At 33.2% G+C, this 18,927-nt stretch overlaps 1 protein-coding gene across 1 annotated transcript in view; it reads right to left on the bottom strand.

Annotated features, from left to right (window-relative positions):
* Positions 1-11,140: 11,140 nt before the first annotated feature.
* The window catches only part of LOC115219701 (diacylglycerol kinase zeta-like), a 545,273-nt gene continuing 537,486 nt past the window's right edge, over positions 11,141-18,927 (bottom strand). Inside the window, exon 29 of the mRNA XM_029789877.2 lies at positions 11,141-12,123. The gene's annotated coding sequence lies outside the window, so the exon portion shown is untranslated. The remainder of the gene's footprint in view (positions 12,124-18,927) is intronic.

The raw sequence follows: 18,927 nt of genomic DNA on the forward strand, positions 1-18,927 counted from the left end.
TTAGAAACCAATTGCAAGCAAGCATGATCTGGTAGTGGCATGGGGCATAATTCGACAAAGGCTTTAAGTAGCAATGTAGTAGGGAGGAGATGTAGGTATCCCCTCAGCCCTTTCATATTTGACCTGGTAAAATACTGAAGGTGTGACAGCTAAAGAGAGATGGAGGGAGAGAAAAAGAGAGAGAAAGAGAGAGAGAGAGAGAGAGAGAGAGGTGGGGCTGCATCAGGAGTTGGCTGAGGAAACTGGAGCAACTCAAAATGCAAAATGATGATCCTTGCTCAGGGACACAATACATTGCTCAGTCCTCAAATTGAACCTTATGATCACGTGCTAAACATCCTTAACACTAGGCTTCTCACCTTCACATAAAGGCACAGCAACAACAACCACAACAACATCATTTACGTTATTTACATTATTTACATTTGATGGATATTTGTCCTCATCTTGTTTGTTGTTAACAGAATGTTTCGGCTGATATACCCTCCAGCCTTCATCAGGTGTCGTGGGGAAATTTCGAACCTGGGTTCTCATTTTGATGTTGTTGCTGTTATTATTATTATTATTATTATTATTATTATTATTATTATTATTATTCAGTAGTTTTATTTTTATAGCGTGCTTTCACTTCACTACCGAGCACAGCTCTGTGTGCCTTGGGTATGTGCTGTGATTTGTTGTGATGCTCTGATGGTTATTGTATGGAAAGTGTTCTGCGTAGGATGTGTGCAGTGCCTAGTAGTGCAATTTTCTGTATGTTATATGTGTTTGTAAGTCCTGGTGTTTTTGTTATGTATTTGTCTGAATATTTTTTTATCATGCCTAATGCACCTACTATGATAGGAATTGTTTCTGTTTTCAGATTCCACATTCTAGTTACCTCTATTTCCAGGTCTTTGTATTTTGAGAGTTTCTCCATTTCTTTTAGAGACACGTTGTCATCTGCCGGTATTGATACATCAATTAGAAAGCATATTATTATTATTATTATTATCATTATTATTATTATTATATTATTATTATTATTATCATTATTATTAGTATTATTATTATTATTATTATCATTATTATTAATATTATTATTCAGGTCACTGCCTGGAATCAAACTCGGAATCTATGGGTTTGTAGCCCATGCTCTTAACCACTACGCCATATGTTACTAACCCAAGTTTCTGAGTTTGATTCCAGGCAGTGACCTGAATAATAATAATAGTAATAATAATGATAATAATAATAATAACAGCAGCAACATCAAAAAATACCTTACAAATGAGAAATGAGGTTCGAACTTTCCCCAAGACACCTGATGAAGGCTGGAGGGTATATCAGCCGAAACGTTGTGTTAACAACAAACAAGATGAGGACAAATATCCGTCAAATGTAAATAATGTAAATAATTCCTCATCTCTTAAATATAGAACTGTATTAGCCACAACAGCAACAATAATTAATGAATGCATGAATTAATTGTTAATTTGCTCAATGAAAACTGATATTAGGTGTTAGAAGCAATAATTTTAAACAGAAAACAGCAACTGACCCACTGACAGGACTTGATTTATTGGGTTATTTTTCATGCCAAATATTGAATTAATATGGCTGTTGGTCGACAAATCATATAATATTTATATATGTAGAATAAATTTATCCTGTGCACATTGACAAGACAATTATCATGTAGAGATAATGTAGCATACTTAGATGGGGGGGGGAGAGGAGGAGCAACTAACAGGTATTCTCTAGTGTAATCAGTTATGTGGTCACCAGCAACCAAAAGAAAACTAGGTGGATCTGTCATCTATAAGTTTCTGTTTAAAATTAATGCTTGCAATATCTAATAATAATAATAATAATATAATAATAATAATATAATAATAATAATAATAATATCAATAATAATAATAATATTCATTTGTATTATACGCACAAGGCCTGAAAGTTTTAGGGTGGGGGCCAGTTGATTAGACCGACCCCAGTACGCAACTGGTATTTAATTCTTCAACCCCAAAATATTGAAAGACAAAGTTGACCTCGGCAGAATTTGAACTCAGAATGTTGTGGCAGATGAAATACCTATTTCTTCATTACCCACAAGGGGCTAAACACAGGGAACAAACACGGACAGACAAACGGATTAAGTTGATTACATCGACCCAAGTGCATAACTGGTACTTAATATATCGTCCCTGAAAGGATGAAAGGCAAAGTCGACCTCAGCAGAACTTGAACTCAAAACGCAACAGCAGATGAAATACAGCTACGCATTTTGCCCGGTGTGCTAACGTTTCTGCCAGTTCACCACCTTAATGATAATAATAATAATACTAATAATAATAATAATCCTTTAAGATAAAAGATGGGCTACAGCCAATATTCTGCCCAATACCACAGGTTTGCTTCACTGCAACTAGTTGAGTATGTCTCTTAATGGCTGACGATATGTGCATTTCATGAACAGAAGTTGTGGGGAAGCATCATAGCCATGAGTTGAGAGGAATTCTTTGGGGTTTGTATAACAATTGGGGTGTTTCATTCATCATCCTTAAGCAAGCCTTATTCAGAGGCCTTTTGAGCGGGATGAGCGACTCAAACTGAAGAAAATTGTAACAGGGCCCTATCTGCAAGGTCATGCACTGTTTATCATGGTATGAGATCACCATGTCACGCACATATGGTCGGGATGCATGTGCCTGGTGTACCGTTATCAGACGGGTAGTCATGATGGGTATATTGGGCTTTGTATATTTTACCCGTGTCACTTTGATGGCATGCACTGCTCTCTCTCTCTCCCTCAATAATCCTTTCTACTATAGGCACAAAGCCTGAAATTGGTGAGGGGGTAGTTGATTACTTCAACCCTGGTACTCAACCGGTACTTATTTCATCGACCCAAAAAGATAAAAGGCAAAATCAACCATGGCAGGATTTGAATTCAAAACACAAAGATGGATGAAACATTGCTAAGCATTTGATGGCTTCAAATTTTGGCACAAGGCCAGTAATTTTGGAGGTGGGCTTTAAGTTGATATCATTGCTCAGCAAGTACTTATTTATCAACCCCACTAAAAAAATGAAAGGCAAAGTCGAGATTTTGGAAGAATTTGAACTCAGAATGTTAAGACAGATGAAATGCTGATTAGCGTTTTGTCTGGCATACTAAAGATTTTGCCAAATTACCATTTTGATAACTATAATGGTTTCAAATTTTGGCACAAGGCCAGCAATTTCTTTTTGGTGTTGGGTGGAGGGGAAGTTGATTTCATTGACCCCCCAGTGCACAGCTGCTACTAAGTTTATTGACCCTGAAAGGATGAAATTCAAAATCAACCTTGGTGGGATTTGAACTCAGAACGTAAAGACAGACAGAATGTGCTAAACAGTTTGCTTGACATGCTAATGGTTCTGCCAGCTCCCTGCCTTAATAATGAAGGGTTTTCCCCATTGAAGACAATGAATGGGAGTTCAGCTTTTACCGAATGACCTGCACAAATCATTTGTTTATAGGGATCGAATGCATGTGATGTACAATCGACGTTACCTGAACAGGTGCACTGTGTACCACATGCCAGGTGTGAAAGTGAGTGATCATAGGGCAATGTGAGATGAAGTGCTTTGCCTAGAAATGCAACACACCACACCGCCCAGTCGAGGAATTGAAACCACGATCTCACAATTGTGAGTGCAACACCTTAACCACTAGGCCATGCATCGTCACACTCTTTTATTCTTGTTTGTTTCAGTCATTTGACTGTGGCCATGCTGGAGCACCACCTTTAGTCGAGCAAATCGAATCCAGGACTTATTCTTTGTAAGCCTAGTACTTATTCTATCGGTCTCTTGCCAAACTGCTAAGTTACGTAAACGTAAACACACCAGCATTGGTTGTCAAGCAATAGTGGGGAGACAAACACAGACATATATATATATATATATAATAATAATAATAATAATAATATTTAGGGAATATTATTCCAAACTTACAGGGAAAAATTAAATTTAGAAATACTAAATCAAATTTCACAAAATATAATATGTGGCACCTTGGTCAAGTGTCTTCTATTATAGCCTTGAGCCAACCAAATGAGAAAAAAACACCTTTTATCAATTCAACAATGAAAACATTAAATCATACCATATAGAAAAAAATTACATCCTAAAGAAAAAATTAAATATAAGATAAAAACATATTCCAATGATTAAGTAATGAGCAAAAAACGTATATATATATATATATATTTATATATACAACAGGCTTCTTTCAATTTTCGTCTACCAATCCACTCACAAGGCTTTGGTTGGCTCAAGGCAATAATAGAAGACACTTGACCAAGGTGTCACACAGTGGGACTGAACCTGGAACCATGTGGTTGGTAAGGAAGCTACGTACCACACAGCCACTTCTGCGCCTAATAATAATAATCATCATCGTTTAACATCCGTTTTTCATGCTGGCATGGGTTGGACAGTTTGACTGGGAACTGGCAAGCCAGGAGGCTGAACCAGGCTCCAATCTGATCTGGTTGCCCTTCCTAACATCAACTACTCCGAGTGTGTAGTGAGTGCTTTTTATGTGCCACCAGCATTGGAGCCAGTCAGGCAGGTCTGGCATCGATCAGGTTCAAATAGTGCTCTTTACGTGGCCACTGGCAGAAGAGGCAGTCGGGGTGGGGGTGGGGGGCTGGCATGAACCACATAGTCGGGGTGCGGGAGAGGGGCTGGCCAGCATCGACCACTTAATAACATTAATAATAAAATTCATTTAAAATAAATCAAATAGGTGTAGGAGTGGCTGTGCGGTAAGTAGCTTGCTTACGAGCCACATGGTTCCGGGTTCGTCCCACTGCGTGGCACCTTGGGCAAGTGTCTTCTACTATAGCCTCAGGCCAACCAAAGCCTTGTGAGTGGATTTGGTAGACGGAAACTGAAAGAAGCCCTTCATATATATGTGAATGCGTGTGAGTGTGTCAGTGTTTACCTTGCCCCCCAACATTGTTTGACATGTGATGCTGGTTTGTTTACATCCCCATAACTTAGCGGTTCAGCAAAAAGTGACCGATAGAATAAGTGCTAAGTTTACAAAGAATAAGTCCCGGGGGCGATTTGCTCGACTAAAAGGCGGTGCTCCAGCATGGCCGCAGTCAAATGACTGAAACAAGTGAAAGTGAAAGAAAAATAAACAACAACCAAAAACAAAAAAAAAACAAAAATGAAATACAAAAGAATTCTTGCAATTCTAGCTTGTTGTGTAAATTTATTGGGTGAAAATAATTACAACCATCAACGGTCAATACAAGTTATAAATATTCAAAGAAAAAAAAATAACAACAACAACAAACCCACAAAGGCAGGTGTTTCTGGTGGAATGTTGTAACAGTAACTCTGACATGGTCAGTACAGTGCTGGTCAATGCTTTGTGTCTTTTTTTTTTTGAGTTTTCTTTTTTGCTTTTGTCATTTTTTTGCTTTGTTATTTTTCGAAGTTAATTTTTTTTGGTAATGTTTTTTACTTCTTTTTTTTTGTTTTTTTTTTTTAAATTTCACAGGAAGAATTTATTTACTCCAGTAGGACATGGACATAAATGTGCGCTAGCAGAAGGAAAGGAGGAGTGTTTCAGAGAAAGAGAGAGAGAGAGGAGAGCTGATTAAAAATCAGTGAAGGAGGGGAAAAAAAAGATGTCGAAGAAAGTTTTTCTGAAATATTCAAAACTAGAGCAACGCAAAATCAGAATCATAAATCTAATTTGTTTTTCCTGTCCCTTGTCCTACTTTCTTAGCCAATTTAAGCCATATAAAAATCATCATGATGACACACACCTTTAAAAAAAATAAAAAGCCAGTGGATTCTTTCTATCCTTTGCATTCCAATAATAACAATAATAATAATAGTTTCAAATTTTGGCACAAGGCCAGCAATTTCGTGGGGGAGGGCAAGTCAATTATATCGATCCTAGTATTAAACTTGTACTTATATTATCAACCCCTGAAAGGACGAAAGGCAAAAATCGACCTCAGTGGAATTTGAACTCAGAATGTAGAGACAGACAAAATGCCGCTAAGCATTTTTGCACAGCATGTTAACGATTCTGTCAACTTGCCACCTTAATAATAATAATGATAACAATGGTTTCAAATTTTGGCACAAGGCCAGCAGTTTCTAAGGAGGAGGCAATCCACTTGCTCCCTCCCCCGCATACTGACGGTTCTGCTAGCTCTTGCCATTTTTGGCAAAGTTGACCTCAGCGGAATTCAAACTCAGAACATTCAAGAGAAGTAGGCAAAACATTATTTCGGATTCTTTAACAATTCTGCCAGTTTACCGCCTTAATGATCTCAAATTTTGGAACAAGGTTAGGAATTTTAGAGGGAGGGCTTTAGTCAATGTTATCAACCCCAGTATTTTACTGGTATTTTATCTTCTCAAGTCCATAAGGATGAAAGGCAAGTTGACCTTGTTGAGATTTCACCTCACATCATAAGATGGAACTTAATGCTTATATGGCATTTTATCCAATGATTGAATAATTCTCCCAATCTACTGCCCAATGGTAATAATAATAATAATAATAATAACCCTTTCTTCGATAGGCACAAGGTCCAAAATCCCGGGCAAGGGGCTTAGTCAGTTACATCAACTCCAGTGCTCAACTGGTCCTTATTTTACCAACCCCTGAAGGGATGAAAGGCAAAGTCAACCTTGGTGGAATCTGAACTCAGAATGTAAAGACAGACGAAACGCCACCAAACATTAAAGATTCTGCCAGCTTGCCTCTCTCTTGGTTTCAAATTTTGGCACAAGGCCAGCAAATTTAGGGGCGGGAGGGGGGTAAGTCGATTGCATTGACACCCCCCACCCGTGCTCAACTGGTACTTATTTTATCGACCCCCAAAAGGAAGAAAGTCAAAGTCGACCTTAGCAGAGTAAATAATAATAATAATAATAATAATAATAATAATAATAATAATAATAATAATATAGTGCATTATAGTGTCAGAATTCATTCAGCATATGTGAAGTGGTGGCACATTTCACTACCTTAATATACAAAGAAGACCAATGCTATATATACATATATATATATATATATATATATATATATATATATATATATACACACACATATATATACACACATTCATATATATAAATGTATATGAATATATTATATACCAGTAACTATTCAGTTATGCCACATTGCTGATGGAAGAAACAAATAAAAACAAGAAGAGATTATAGGAGTGTTAGTTAATTAGTTGTGATAGAAGCAGTGTGACAGAAGACAATTAAACAAAAGATAATAATAATCAGCATTGATTGGTACAAATAATTGGTTTTAGATTTGAAAGAAAGAAACAGATGCAAACTGGCATTCTTTTATTTATTGTAGATATAATTTTTGTGTGTGTGTGTGTATATTTTAAAATTTTTTCTATTTTCACAAACATTTTTTTTTGGACATTATTATTTTATTTTTTTTTTTTTTGAGGTAACGAAAGGTTTCACAAAGTAAAATAAAATATTTGTAAGATCAAATTTGATTTTGTTTTATAGATACATTTTTTTTTTAATATGTAAAAATAAAGATACCAAAGAAAATTGTTAGGAAAAAAAATAAAAACCCAAACAGGAAACTGTGTTAGTTTTTTTTTTTTGCTTTATTTAAAATTTTTTTTGCAAGATATGTAAGTTGGTGATTTAGAGACACAAATCATGAGCTTATCTACATCAATTGGTGAAGGCTTGGAGAAGAGGGAGAAGGGGAAGGGGGAAATCACAATATTTTGGTAAATCATTTACAAAGTTATAAAATACAGAGGCCCATATTATTTTGGGGAAAGGGGTTATAACTAAAAATCAAATTAAATCAAAGTGTATGTGTGTGAATGCACATTATATATATATATACATATATATATATATACCCACATGCACCTCTGATAGTTGGATGGATTAGAACAGTAAAAAAAAATTTTCAGGGGAAATAAAATATTATTATTATTATTATTATTATTATTATTACCATTATTACTCTCATTAATATTATTACTGTCATCATTATTATTAATATATATTTATTTCTTTTCAGCATATTGTTAGTTTTGGAAATAAGCTAAAGAAGTGTGAAGACATTGATTGTAGAACAAGTTCAGTTCGAAAGAACAAAAACCAAAAAAAAAAAAAAAAGAGAAGGGGAATCACTCATTCAAAATTGTCTTAAAATACTCCATTGAACAAAGCAACTAGTCCATACTTTTGGTGAATATGACAACAACATGGGGGTAGGTTTGTTTCAAAAAATATTTTTGAATAGAAGATTCTTTTTATTCAGTGAGTATCACCGACACAATATTTATGTATTAAAATGGAGTAGTTTTTGGTGAAGCATTGTGTGATATTACGTTAAAGAGACTTGGATACGGCTGGAACAATGCAAGAAGATATAAAAGAAACTACAAAAAGCAAAAAAAAAAAAGAAAGTTGTAGTTTTACTGAAGGCAAAACTATAACTTAGATTTGTTTTCTTTTTTGCAGTTTATTATAAATATTTATATATATGTGTGTGCGTGTGTGTGTATACATGTATGTATATATATATATATATATGAAATTACATGATTGTACTGATTATTTTATACTACACACAATAATATTCAGAAAAACTTAGTATAAGAATTTATACATGAATACACACACACACACACTATATATATATATATATATATATATATATGTGCAAAATTATACAGTGTGTATAATATGTGTATATATTTGTTATATGTGTGTGTAAGCAAGAGTACCAACATTACATGAGTAAAATGAATATGTATACACTTCTATCTTTGTATGTTTTGAAAAACACACACACACACACATTTGTTTGCAACATGTATTGAAAACATGACACTGCTCAATTTAATTTTTCCTTAATCCTCTTTTTTCATAAATGTCCCCTGCATTTCATTTGGAACACTGTTCCTAAATCATGTTCATAAGTTCTTTTAACTTCTCTCAACTTCCCCTCATTTATTCAGACGCATTATTTCACCCCCCCCTCTTTTACCTTCCCAATCTCTCCTGCTAACAATGTTACCCTGTTGTCTTTCCATACTTGACCACGTTCAACATGTCTAGACTTTTCTTGAAAGGGGCTGGTACCTTACATATAGTATAAACCCCTTCATATTTCTTAAAGGCAAATGTGGTTTGTGTAGACTTGGATACTGGATTATCATACAGGTTTTATATGTTGTTAGCTGTGTGTTTATTTAATTTCTATAAGTACTTGTGTTGTGATTAATTGTCTGTTTTTGTTGGGGAATTATTTATACTATGAAAGTATTGTCCACGAATGTTTTCCTGTTATGTTTAGTTTTCTGCTGTGTAGAATAGTGTTGCAAATGCTTTTTGTGGTGAATGCATAGTGAGCGCCTATGGGAGAGATAGAATTGTAATTGTATGGCCGATGTAGCCATAAGAGTGAAGAAGCTTAAAACTCACATAGTTACAACTAAATTGCTAAATCCCCACTTCAGTCATTTTTTACTAGTTCTTAGGTTTACATGTTTATGGTTTGTTGTTGATAAGGAGCTTTGTGTGAAATTAGTGTTGCTTTATACTTTGGCATGATACATTTTATGTTGTTTTATGAAATTTTGATAATGTGTTCATCTCTTCCATTGTTAATATACATTGGTGCCATACAATACAAATCCCTTCCCCTTTCTCCTCTATATTTCCCTTCCTTTATAACGTCCACTCTGTGATTCTCTTCATTTTCACTCTCCTACAACAATAAACCTGTTCTTCTCATCTCCTCTCGTCCAAAGTCATCACTTTCTCTCATTCTCCTATTTCCATTTCAGTTGTGGCGAAAGTAATAAGACAACCTTACTAAAAAGCATTTAGTGTATTTCATACAAGTACTTGGCATTCAGAAAGGCATCCAGCCATTGAAACCATGCCAAAACTGAGGTGCACTGGGGTATAACACAACTCACCAGTTAGTCAGATGATGCAAAATCAAAAAACAATAACAGAAATGTAATGTTTGATGAATTTGTATCGTAGTATCCTCATCCTTTAATGTTTGCTTTCCATGGGTTGGACAGTTTGATCAGAGCTAGCAAGCTAGAGAGCTACAAGACGTTTAAGTCTATATTTCTGAAGCTTCATTTATTTGCTGTTAAAATATTTGTTACTAATTAGGGCTTTTTATTATTCTGTATTTTTCTTTTATCTATTGCTTTGATTGCGAAAGGGAATATAATTGCTTTGAAGTGTAAGGATTTTAATACTGACATTTTATATCAGAGAGAATATTCACCATCTTTGTGTAAAAGCATTATTTGTGTTTCTGCAGGTGTAATACTTCGTATCAACCTAGATGTTTATACTTAGAAATGAGATTACATTCGTATTTCTCTGTAATTTCAGTATGAGTTTGTTTTCTACATCTTATAATTTCTAAATGTATTTTAGTGTGTCCCATTGCAACAAGCAACAAGCATCATCCACATAATTGGCAATGCTTGATGTTTGTATTTAAATACTACTTTGTTCCCTATGGGTCCAGATCAGTGGCTCTCTCAACTACAGTTTCCAGGGCCACATGTGACCATCAAGCATCCTTCTGCTGGATTCCCCCTTTAAATATAATAAATTTTCCTTTACTTGACTTGTATTTTACTTTTTGTGGTGTGGCCCCTTAAAGCCATCCAGATTTTGGATTTATCCTTGTTATTAAAAAGGTCATCTTCTTATAATTTCTAAATGTATTTTACTGTGTCCCATTGCAACAAGCAACAAGCAACAAGCATCATCCACATAATTGGCAATGCTTGATGTTTGTATTTAAATACTGCTTTGTTCCCTATGGGTCCAGATCAGTGGCTCTCTCAACTACAGTTTCCAGGGCCACATGTGGCCATCAAGCATCCTTCTGCTGGCTTCCCCCTTTAAATATAATAAATTTTCTTTAACTTGACTTGTATTTTACTTTTTGTGGTGTGGCCCCTTAAAGCCATCCAGATTTTGGATTTATCCTTGTTGTTAAAAAGGTCATGAGCCACTGGTCTAGACAGAATGAATGCTGCAAACGTGGTCCCCAAGAGACAACTTTAGGATAACGGTTTTCTCTTTTTGATTATGTAAATTGTATTTTGTGCTGTACATGTTTTTACACGTCAACAATAGTACAATATTTCATGTTGTGAAGATGAGGCCAACAATGTCTGGAAATGATGTTTTCTTAGGGACTTTATAGTTCCAAATGAGATGGAAGGGTCTTATATGAAAATATGAAGGAAAAAGATCAAAATAGGACATAATCATGTTTTCCCTACACGTCTTACAGAAAAGAGGTTCTCCATATAAGTATATATGTGTGTGTATGTGTATACATATACATACAAATATATACACATATATAAATATATACACATACACAAACATATAACACACACACACACATACATATATATACACACATACATACACATTATTATAAAACTATGGATGTCTCAGCAGTCATTAAATGATTCCCTTTTTGTTTTATATATGAGATTTTGACTTTAAATAATTTTTAACCTACAATGAAGGAGTACAGGGTGTTTGTTATATTATCATTTTAAATACATTTACCACTGACCATCACAGATGAACTGTTGTGAAAATTGATTACTTTCATAAGTAATCTATACATAGTGAAAATTTTCTCAAGTATTTTGATATTAAAAAAAAAAATATATATATATATAGTTCAGAATCTGAGTGATTATTATTATTATTATTGAGCCACGATGGAAGACCAAAAAAAAAAAAAAGGAAAAAAATATACATTGAAGAAAACATGTATCCTGTGTTACACAGTGAATTAATGAATATCCAGTAATATTTAAAAAAAAAACAAAAACATTGCAACTCATTTGCTAAATAGCAAGATCATCATCGTTAATATTTATAAAAGTTTTGTAACTGTTTGTTATAACGAGATACAAATGGTGCATGATTTCTTTTTTTTTTTCTTCTTTTTTTTTTCGTTCAATTTTAAATCCAGTGTAACATTCATGATTTTCAGCTAAGTTGCAGTTTGGAGAAAAATCATGTGTGGGGGCCAAATTTGATTTTCTTGAAGAGAAAAAAAAAAAGAAAAAAAAATATTGTGATGAATGAATTCAATTTCTGGTGAAATAGCTATTGTGATATGCAAACAAACATTTAAATTAGGGTGCTAGAAAATGTAAAAAAAAAATTCATTCGTTAACAACACAATGCATTCTCTTTGTGAAGCTGCTGTTTGGTGCAGAATAATGGCAAAAAAATATCCTTGGGCCCTTCTTTCAAGGTGAACATGGTAGCAAAGCATTTATAAATGTTGACCTATATAGGTCAATGCCAAACGTTTGTATTTCCTAAAGTAGAAAATTTTAAAAGAAATAAGGTTTTGGCAAACTAGAAGTATTGCCCCAAACTGTAAAACCAGATGGGTTGCGGAAATTGTCTTCAAGCTCTTTAAAGTTGGCTTTAATGCTTGCCCACATAAATTTTTCTGGATTGTGTCTTTAAGATAATCTATATGTGTAAAGTGTACATATAAAAGAATGAAGAGGAACCGAAATTGGAACCACTCAAGCAAATGAAAAAACATCTATGCAGTCATTCAAACTGCTAGAAATAGCAGCCAAATATCAACTCAAATCACATACCAGGTCATAAGAAACATATTATATAATGTATTCCTGCAAATCCCTAAAAAGGGAATATGATCATGTCTAGAAAGCATTTGATCAAGGTGTTCTTCACCCAGTGTTCACATGGGACTAAACAACATGAAAATCTCATGAAGAATTTCCTGTAAATAACCAAAGCAATATTTCCTTCTCTCTAACAGATCCAGTATTGTAAAGAAGTAGATTGTGAGAAGACACAAATTGAAGAAATTCCAAGAATATTATTTCTGAAAAATAAATTCCTAAAATCAAAGTTTTATTTACAAAATTGTTTGGTTGCATTTCATAAATTTTATAATAAAAATAAATTCTTCAGTAATTACATACCAACTTATTCACAGATTAAAATATATTTACACACATAGTACACACACACCACACACACATATATACACATACATTCACACACATATGAATACACACAAGGTCATATATAATTATGTATATATGTGTATATATACATATAGATATCAATATACCAACACACGTAAGCATATGCATATATATATATATATATATATATATATATATACATACATACATAGGTATTTATATAATGTATATGTATAAATGCAAACACATGCACACACACATACACACAGATATACCAGCATATATAAGCACAAATGCACAGATATATATATATATATATATATATATATATAAATAGATAAAGAGATAGGTAAATTATATAAATGTATACGTATAATTATATGCATGTGTTCATTATTTCTGTGGAAAAAATGTTGACAGTAACTTCAAAGTTTTGACTATGCAGCCTTCATAGGACAGTAGATTACTCTGGTCTTACCACAAGCTTTGTACATAATTTTTGGATTTCAGTCTGTGGGAAGAGCCATGTAGTTGCAAAGAATAGTGTAATAATGTATGCTCGTTGGATATAAACAAACATTTTATAAATATCTCTTTATAGAATATCCATAACTATTTTTGCTTGCATGCCACAAAAACTCACAATTGCACCACAGTTACTTTACAGCAACATTGCTCCTCTTATATGGTGAACCTCAAAAATTTTAAACCGAAACTGAAAAAGAAAAAAAAAGCCCAAAATAATTTACAGCCCAATGAAGGCTTCAAGGCAGAAACTTTAAGGTTCCTGTTAACCTTTTCCCAACAGAAACAAAATAAAATGTGTTACAGGGCTGAAAGCTTTGCAGAGATTATGCAGTTAATACTTGACAATCGCCAACTATGTGCAAAATCAATACATGTTTTTTATATGTGTGTGTGCGTGTGTGTATATATATATACACACACATATATATATATATATATACACACACATAAATATATATATATATATACACATAAATATATATATATATATATATATATATGATATATATATAACCTTGTTTGTTTTATGCTTGTTTTTCCATAGTTGTAAGGATTAGATGAATATGTGATTTAGGCATTGTTGTTGCAGCTGTATGCCCTTCCTATTGCTAATCCTTTACCTGTTTTTCAAGCGAGGGATCTCTTCTTCCATTCAGCTTCAAAGGCGCCATGCAAGATATAAACAAACAGACAGACATGCATGCATTCATGCCCACTCAAACACTTCACAAATGTATATATATTCCATTATATCATATATTATGTTTTATATAATGTATTATATAAAATCATCTATAATATACCATATTATATAATATTATATACATGTAGGCATTAATTAGTCTTATTTCAGTTTCTCTTTACCGAATCCACTTATAACGCTTTGGTGAGACTAAATTAATAGCAGAAGCCCAAGGTTCTGCACAGTAGGACTTTGAAATCAGCATAACTGTCATTTCAAGCTTCGGTTATTATCATGTAAAGGTAGATACGATTGTTTGGCAAATTTTTAAATAAAAAAATATAAATTCTATACTTGAATCCTGTACTGAGTACTATATTTGAAAGAAGTCTACTTTGATAGAACCAATTTCAATGGAGATAATATAGTACATACATGTGTGTGCATTTATCATACTATATGGGCTAAAAACGCCTAATGTAGGAAAAGATTGAATCAACCTTATCCATGAGATGAAAAACTGAAACACCTGCCTACTGTGGATCAGCTCCTGTGGCTAATTTTGCCCCTTTTTTTTCCTCTGTGTAAGGTGTTTGACTCCATATATAAACAGCTAATATCCATATTTACATTTTTCACCATCATAAAAACTTATTTTCAAAATTTCTGAATGCATCAAAATATGATTTCAAATAAAAATAGATAATGAACAGACATATGTGTACATACAAATATACACACTTATATATATATACATATAAGTGTGTATGTGTATATATATATGTATGTATGCAGATATATATATATATATAATCTATATACATATGTATGTATGTATGTATGTATATATATATATATATATATATATACACATACATATATACATGTGTATGTGTGTATATATATATATATACACATGTATATACATAGATATACATACATACACACACACATGTATGGATATATATACATGTGTGTTTGTACATATACACAGTTTCATAACATACATATATACACCTACATGGAGATATAAACACACAAACACACACACAGACAAATATGTAGACTGATCTCTTTGAGAATTACTGGAAATGTTTCTAATGTGGAATTAAAACCTGGACTCAACAAGGTCTGCATATAAATCAAGCAACCCCAAAAGTTCTAACTTGCAGGAAAACGATTGATCTCTATTTCCAGCTGGAAAAGGATTGCACGGAGTCCAGAGACAAAAAAAAATGCATGTAAAAATGCCATATTGTGCAGTAGATGCACTCTCTCAGTTTCCAATTATCAGCCCAAGACAAGCAGTGAATCTTGTGAAGCAGACATCTAATAATAGAAGACAGAGCACCACCAAAATTTAAGTCTTTTAAATGTTTGGAGGGGGTTTAAGAAGTATTTGATGCCTTGTTCTGCCAAGGTGAGTTAACAGAAGCTGAGGATTTTCAGAATATATAAGAGCCAATGTAAGCATGGCACAGATAAATTTGAGAGAGAGCTATTACCTTTGATGGCAACCAAATGATTATCTCTTAGAGGTAAGGGCAAATTGTATGATGATTGTATATAAAATGTGATGTTGCATAGTTACGAAACATGAGCATTGAAAGTAGAAGGTGTATGAAGGCTGGAAAGAAGTGAGGCAAGCATGTTCTGGTAGATGTGTAGTGCTGACGGACCTGAATGATGGCACACAAATGAGCTGAGAGAAGGAAAACAAAAAGAGGTATAAAAAGGAATCAGATGCAGTGTAGTGGAAAGGTCATTGAGCTTGTGTTGACATGTGACGTGTAAGGGGTTGCGGAAAGAAGTGGCAAGTGATTAAAGTGAAAGAAACCTGTGGAAGGGAAAGACCAAGGAAGGCATGGACTGAAGTGGTGAGATTCGATCTCAGGATGCTGGATCTCATGAAGGAGATGGCAAAGTACCACAAGAAGTGGTGAGATGCTGTGCTGGAGAAGACCTGTTCAACCCATGTAAACTTGGAAAAATGGATGCAAAATAATGATGATAATGCACACACATGCATACAAATAGACGCACATAAAAGCAAACCTAGAGATTTTGATATAAATATATACATGCACACACATGAAAGAGTGGACAAACGAAAGAAAGTCACACTCAAACACATTCGGTAGCAGTTACACATATTTTTTAATAACTGTTTGACTCAGCTCCATATAAAAAGTTCATGGACATGTAATACACATCCATCTCATCAGATATCTATCTATCTACCTGTCTGTACAGTGTGTGTGTGTGTGTGTGTGTGTGTGTGTGTGTGTGTGTACAAGCATGCAGTGATCTTGTAATTGAGACACACTTGTTCTTTTCTATTTTTCTCTCTCCTCATCTATCCTTTCCATATATGTCTATGTATGTAGGTAGATGGTTTTTGTTTATCTAATGGAACCAAAGCATAAAAATAGTCAATGAAAGTGTGAAGAGGGGTATAAACTGGGAATAGGGATTTCATCTAGACCCCTAGTTTCAGTCAGCCAGACCTTTGGTCAATAGCAAATGCCACTGATCCGGACTTTTACTGCTTATACAATTTAACAGAAATTTCTTTAAAATCTGCTCATTTGTACAGTTGACTGAAAGGCTGGTTGAACAAAATGTAAACTCTTTACTACACACACACGTGTGTGTGTGTGTGTGTGTGTGCATATGTATATATATATGTGTGTGTATATATCTATCTATGTATACATATACACACACACATACACTATTAATGTTGAATGAATGAGAAAGGAGTGCTCAATACATGGTGTACAAGATAGAGTTCTTTTTACTAAAACTGAAGCTGAAAGCTTAATCTCACGACTCGTGTTTCACACCTGTCAGGTGAAACTAACATGACACGATATCAGTGTGTTTATATATCTGTTAATGCTTGGGGGTGGTCTGCTACCTGAGGTATTTCATTGGTTGTGAGTTGTATCTATTGTGTGGTGTTATATTACATATCCTGGCCAATTCCTTAAGCACTTGATAATGATGTCATCACATCAAAGTGATGCCAGTGCATGATGCTTTTTGAAGTGAGGAGAGGCATTGCATACAACCAATCTCATTCTCTGAACACAGTGACAGCCAATGACAATCCATATCTACATACATACATACATACATACATACATATATATAGTTAACAAAAGTCAGGATGTGTGGCGTTCGATTATTCAATAAATGAAAAATGCATTGAATGCTTCAAAACGTACACATAGGACCATGATACTTCATCAGTTAACTAATGAAGAATTATGGTCCTTCTGTGTCTGTCCTAACCATACGTTTTGTAGTATTTAATACATTTTTTTATTTATATATACATATGTATATAGGCTTGAAACGTTAAAGACTTTTTCACTTCCCGAGCGTTATACTAATACATCTGTTTGTTGTCTACACCACCTGTCTTCATCTTTTGTTTTTTTTTCGTAATATATATATATATATATATATACATACATAAATATAATATATATATAAATACATAAATATATATAAATAAATACACAAATATATATAAATATATATATATATATATATATATATACACACACACACACACACACACATACATACAAATGCAGCCTATAACAGAAAAATATTCTCATCACACAAATCTACTATGGAAATTGAAGCATGCTTATGTATATACATATCTCTATATATGTGTGTGTGCATGTGCATGTACATATGTATATATGTGTGAGAGAGAGAGAGTGTGTGTGAGTGTGTGTATATATATATATATATACATACATATATATACATACATTCATACACACACAAGCATGTACATGGATGTGTGTACAAATGCGTAAGATATGAATGATGTATATGTTAAGTGAAATAAATAAATAAATGAATATGCAACATAGGAAATGAATTTTCTCTTTTAAAAAAATTTTCACTTTTATACTGAAAGTGAATTAGTCAGATTTTGGAGTTGGGGAAAGGACAACCTGTGTGAGTTTGTTGTTAAAAAAATGACTTAAAGAAATAGGAAATTCAGACCTGTTGTTAAGAAAAAAAACACCATTATAATTAATTAATTAATTAATGAGACATGGTTCACAAGAATATAAGTGATTGATCAAGGAAGAAAAAGAAAAATTTACAAAATCTTTCATTTTTTACGTTTAGTTTAAAATATATCTTTTTTTCTTATTATTCTTTACACAATTCATTGATTAAATAAAAATAAAATAAAAAATGTTGAACGAAAGAATTTCTTTTATAAAAGGAAAATACAAAAAAAAAATGAGAAAATTTTCAAAAAAAAAAGGTTAACGTAGGTTTGCTTTTTTAAGGGATTGTTTTCTTCAGAGATTTTTTTTTTTTTGCTTTTCAAAATAAATTTCTTAAAATACTTTTTGTTGCAACATTTTGGCAGATACATGCATAATAATAATAATTTGAAATGCCTCCAAAACTGGCATCTCATGTGTTAAAAGTTCAAAATCAAACACTCAGTATTTGTACCAATATTTTCAGTTTGTCAACTAACAGCGATGACTGGACACATACATAACATGCGGTGAAACATTATGTGTAATATAATGTATCTGATATACATACATATATATATATGTGTGTATATATATATATATATCAAATGCAGTTTATGTTACATAAGAATAT

This window comes from Octopus sinensis, linkage group LG15, assembly GCF_006345805.1.
Source record: "Octopus sinensis linkage group LG15, ASM634580v1, whole genome shotgun sequence".
Taxonomy (NCBI): domain Eukaryota; kingdom Metazoa; phylum Mollusca; class Cephalopoda; order Octopoda; family Octopodidae; genus Octopus; species Octopus sinensis.